The sequence below is a fragment of the Suricata suricatta genome, chromosome 9, assembly GCF_006229205.1.
Source record: "Suricata suricatta isolate VVHF042 chromosome 9, meerkat_22Aug2017_6uvM2_HiC, whole genome shotgun sequence".
NCBI lineage: Eukaryota > Metazoa > Chordata > Mammalia > Carnivora > Herpestidae > Suricata > Suricata suricatta.
Genome location: NC_043708.1, coordinates 117,011,933 through 117,017,852, shown reverse-complemented (window position 1 = coordinate 117,017,852; position 5,920 = coordinate 117,011,933).

The following is a 5,920-nucleotide window of genomic DNA, read 5'->3' as shown; positions in this document are numbered from 1 at the left end:
TCAATCTAAAATGTCTACAATATGTATAAATCCAACAATATGACATTCTGGAAAAGGCAAAACTATGGAGATAATAAAAAGATCAATGGCTGTCAGGGGTTGGGAGGAAGGAGGAATGAATAGGCAGAATGCAGGATTTTTAGGCCAGTGTAATAAATGCACCATTTTGGTGGAAGATGTTGATAATAGGGACATTATGTTTGTGTGTGGGTCGGGGCGTATGAGAAATCTCATTACCTTCTGCTCAGTTATTCTGTGAATCTAAAACTGCTCTAAAAAAATAAAGTCTATCAATTTAAAAAATATTAATAAAATGTTATGTTGATTGATTATTCCTGTTTCATTTCTAAGATGAAGGAATGCACTCAGAGACGCAGAGTGACTGCAGACAAAGGGGTGTGTGTGTGATCTGTGCCTGTGTGGCCTCATGTGATCCTAGTGTTAGTCCTACGGGGTCTGCCCACCTTAGATCTAGTAAGTGGTAAAACTGTATACCTATTTAGTATGCCTGACTCTGGAGCAACCCTGAAACCATTATGCTATGCTTTTTGAATGGATCATTTACATTTCTGGGATTGTAGCTGTACTCACACTGGGGATGAGACAAATACTCTTGACATACTTCCACTCTTGGGGACAGCAGCAGGTTACTTTTAGCCTGGCATTGTCCCTTTTTTCCATCCTCCCCTAGAAGGACCCGTCGGTAGTTTACCCACAAAAAATTGGATTATTAATCACAGAACCAATTTAATTTTTGGAAGTTGTTAAACAACTAAGTAAAGAAATTAATTTAGCATAGTGGAGTGTATGCATCTCAACTCAAAGGTAATGTCATATTTAACAGGGAACCTGGAAAGCATCTAGCAGTATTAAAGTCAGGAATAGAGCTAGTTCATCTTTTATCAACTTTATTCACATTGCTCTAGGAAGAGTAAGCCAACCAATTATGCAAAAGGAAAAAGAAAGACATCAAGATATAAAAATTGGAAATAAAAGGTTAAACATATTATTTGCATGTACTTAAATTCTGTACTTAAAAATCAAGTAGGGAAGAGGGAAAAATGAGTGATGGGCATTGAGGAGGGCACTTGTTGGGATGAGCACTGGGTGTTGTATGTAAGTGATGAATCATGGGAATCTACTCCCAAAACCAAGAGCACACTGTATATACTGTATGTTAGCTAACGTGACAGTAAGTTATATTTTAAAAAAGGAAAAGAAAAAAATAAAAGTCACATTTAAAAAAAGAAGAAAACTATAGGAATAAACTTTACCAAGGAAGTGAAAAACCTATACTCTGAAAACTATAAAACATTGATAAAAGAAATTGAAAACAACACAAACGGAAATATATCCATGCTCATGGATTGGAAGAACAAATATTTTTAAAATGTCTATACTATCCAAAGCAATCTGTACATTTAATGCAATTCCCATCAAAATACCAACAAGAGTTTTCACAGAACTAGAACAAATTATCTTAAAGTTTGTATGGAACCACAAAAGACCCTGAAAAGCCAAATCTTGAAAAACAACAAAACTGGGGATATCACAATCCCAAATATAAATTTATATTACAAAACTGTAGCAATCAAAACAATATGGTGCTAGCACAAAAATAGACTCAACAATCAATGGAACAGAATAGAAAGCCCAGAAATAATTTCACAAGTATATAATCAATTAATCTCTGACAAATGAGGCAAGAATATGCAATGGAAAAGTCTCTTCAACAAATGGTGTTGGGAAACTGGTCAGCAACATGCAAAAAAAAAAAAAAAAGAAACTGGTCCACTTTGTTACACCATACACAAAAATAAATTCATAATGGGTTAAAGACCTAAATGTGAAACCTAAAACCATAAAAATCATAAAGAGAGCACAGGAATTAATTTTTCTGACATAGGCCTTAGCAATATTTTTCTAGATATGTCTCATGAAGCAAAGGAAACAAAAACAAAAGTAAACTATTGGGCCTTCATTAAAATAAAGAGCTTCTGCATAGTGAAGGAAACAATCAACAAAACTAAAAGGCAACCTATGGAATCAGAGAAGACATCTACAAATGACATATCTGATAATGGGTTAGCACCCAAAATATATAAAGAACTGATAAAATCAACACCTCAAAAATAAATGATCTACTTTAAAAGTGGGCAGAAAACATGAAAAGATATTTATCCAAAGAAGAATACAGATGGCCAACAGACCATGTTGTAAAAACATTAAACAAAGTTTAATTTAATGCTACAACAATTAACACTGTGGTCTCTTGAAACATGGATAAATAGGCAGATCAAAAGAATAAAGGAATAGGAATTCTCTCAGTATATAATTAAGATTACGTTAATGGAGAAAAAGTAAAGATTGAAAAACTAAAGTTAGAATAACTGGAAAAAATCTGGGGAAATTTTTGAATTACAACTTTATGACAAAAGAAATTTAAGGTTTACAAATGAAAAAAACAATAAAAGAACCAAAATAAAACATAAGACAGCTTATTTACTATTTCAACTCAGAGACTACCTTTCTGAGAATAACAATACTGAGAGGGCAACACATGAGTGCGCAAGTGCACGTGCGCACACACACACACACACACACACACACTCAAAGGAAGGAAGGAGAGAAGGAAAGAGGGAGCAGAGAGGTATGGTGGGAGAGAGTCAGGGGAGAAAGATTGGCTGATAAATACAAAAAAGTAGTAAAAAACCCACAAAATCCTTTTTTTAACCCTTCTTTTTGAATCCTCCTTTTAGTAATGCTCTTCCTGTACCCTTTCCTTTTCCTTCCTTCAATGAGCATTATATTGTTTTTGTGGTTTGCTCTACAGCTAAACAAAAAGAAAAACCCTTCAGATGTTGTTGTCCTTTGTTTGGGATTCCAAAGACACTGTGCACATGTTTCATTTTATGCTGTACCTGCTGATGTCGGGCAATGACCTCATTGTCTGTTCTACAGCTGAAAGCAGATGTTTCTATCCCAGGAGCCACTACTCATGTCTTCCTTACAAAATGACAATGGAAATTCATGTCTTGTGGTCAGTAAGAAGACTCTGTAACAATCCTTAAAGCCACTGCAAGAACAATAGTCCCAAACAGGACGTTGAGTTATTGGTGATAGCGGGAGTGAGAAAATATATTCTCGTGTCTGCCTGCTTACATGTTTTATGGAGCAGAGCTTTAGAACACGTTATTTCAAGTAAGAAAGTATTCTTTGACTTCCAGTTATTAGACTGAAATAAATCTTGATAAAACAGCAGGAAATAAGGAAGGTTGAGTTTTGTTCTGGTGGAACTTTTAATCCAGTGGGAAGACGGACATGAAACAGGTCTAGTGAGATCAAATCCATGATACAACTCTACTTTTCTAAACTCAGTTTCTGCTTTGAGTTCCTCTTCCCAGCTCTGAAGTCCCAGACACTGCAGGTTTCAGGGCACAGGTGGTCATTTGTCCACATGGGCCTTTGCTGAAATATTATATCTAAGGAGTTGCCAATGTCTCCCATGGGTGCTGTTGATTTTCCAGGTCTTCCAGGGCTCCTTGTAGTGATTTATCTCCTTCAGTCTTGTCAGTACCTTCCTCAGGGACACTGCACACAGGCATCACATTTTATGTGGTTATTGTTGCCTCTGGGAAGTAGGAGAGTAGTGTCTATATGGAGTCCTTTTATCACCACAATCATCACACAGAAATAAGTCTTGGCTGTATGAAGGACATTCCCCTCAGCACTTCACAATTGATAGGTTGAGCACAAGTATGACATCAAAGTGTTTGTTCCATCAACCAGATTTGCTCAGTATTCTCCAAAAAGCTCTTCCTGAATTGCAATAAGCCCTGATTGCTTCACATATGAGAGACTTTGCTTAAAGGAACAGCTGTGTGCACTGACTCCCCTCCTGGAGCCCTGTGGAAATTCCTTCTCAGACTTTTCACCCAGTCTTTGCCTGCTGATGCACAGCCATGGCCTTTCTATTGCCCTAAGAGCCCACAAGCTCATTGTAGTACTTGCAGGAGTTCCTGTGAGTTCTTTCAGTTATAGTCTGTGAAGCAATAACTGGTCCTCCTAAAACAAAATAAAAAGGAGTAAGCTTGCATATTCTTCAATGTAGAGGAGCTTTGCTTCTCCTTTCCTAGCCTAAATGTGAGTGTCTGGAGCAGGTGAAGTTATTATGGTTCTTTGCATATTTCCCATCATAACAGTCATGACATTTCCTTGAAGTCAGGTGTCTAAGGAAGACCTCCAAGGAACAGTCAGCAATATGAAATAAAGAGGTTGAGTGATAGTAAGAGCAATGCAAATGGAGAGGGAATGTTTTTGGTAGAATGGCATGTCATGCAGAATGTGCTGTCATTATCTGAAATTTTTGTTATAATTATTTGTTGAACAGATTGTTATCTGATTCTCTCATATAGACTGTTGACCCATGAGGGGAAAGACCTAGATTTGATCACTGTTGACTCTGAAGTGCTTATAATAGTGCCTGCCATAACTCAGATGTGTCAATAAACATGGCACTGGATAATTACTCATTCAGATAAAGTTGACAGGCACTTCCTCAGCTGTGATATCTATGAATACTTTAAGGTACCAATTGTCCTAGAGAGAAGCAATACCTCCAGGTGGCTCATCACCACTCACAAAGTTGCATTGTCTCTGCTCTCGCTCTGGGTCAGGTGTATGTGATTGATAGCCTTATGATTACAGGAAGACCCTTCTCAGAGTATTTTGAGAATACATTTTTCATGGCCAAAGCTGTGCATTTCTATATGCCAGGTTTTTGTTTAAAACTTGTCACTGTGAACTGCAAACAAATTGACAATAGCTACATTTTCTTTCTGCTTGAGAATTCAGAAATGAATGTCCAGCTGAGCTCTCAGCATATTGAGATATTTCCTCACCTCTTGAGTGAAAATGGTAGTAATTGCTTCAATTAAGATGTAAGATACTTTTGGTTGAAGATAACAACATAAATACAAATTCTAGCTACTAGAGCAGCTACTAGAGCTCATAGTACTTGATGTTGGCTTGAGTAACAGTGTGTAGGTAAAGGCAAGTGATAGACAGTAATAGCACTTATCAAAAATTTCTTTCTCAGGCTTATGTCCTCTTGAAGTTAGGCATGTCATATGTCTGAAATGATATGTTACTTCTAGATGAACATTTAAGGACAAGTGTATGAGTCTTCATGCTCTTTTCACATGCCAGAGTGCTCATGGAATCATGTGTTGATATCTTTTCCCATTCTGTTGGTTGCCTATTAGTTTTTTTGATTGTTTCCTTTGCCTCGCAGAAGCTTTTTATCTTGATGAGGTCCCAGTAGTTCATTTTTGTTCTTGATCCCCTGGCCTCTGGGGATTTGTTGAGGAAGAAATTGCTGCGATTGAGGTCTAGGAAGCTATTTCCTGCTTTTCCCTCTAGGGTTTTTATGGTTTCCTGTCTCACATTCAGATCCTTTATCCATTTTGAGTTTATTTTTGTGAAAGGTGTCAGAAAGTGGTCTAATTTCATTTTTCTACATCTTGCTGTCCAGCACTCCCAACACCACCTGTTGAAGAGGCTGTCTTTTTTCCATTGGACACTCTTTCCTGCTTTGTCAAAGGTTAATTGGCCATATACTTGTGGGTCCAGTTCTGGGTTCTCTATTCTATTCCATTGGTCCATGGGTCTGTTTTTGTGCCAGTACCATACTGTCTTGATGATGACAGCTTTGTAGTAGAGGCTAAAGTCTGGGATTGTGATGCCTCCCGTTTTGGTTTTCTTCTTCAATATTACTTTGGCTATTCGGGGTCTTTTGTAGTTCCATATGAATTTTAAGATAGTTTGTTCTAGCTTTGTGAAGAATGCTGGTGCAACTTTGATGGGGATTGCATTCAATGTGTAAATTGCGTTGGGTAATAATGACATTTTCACAATGTCT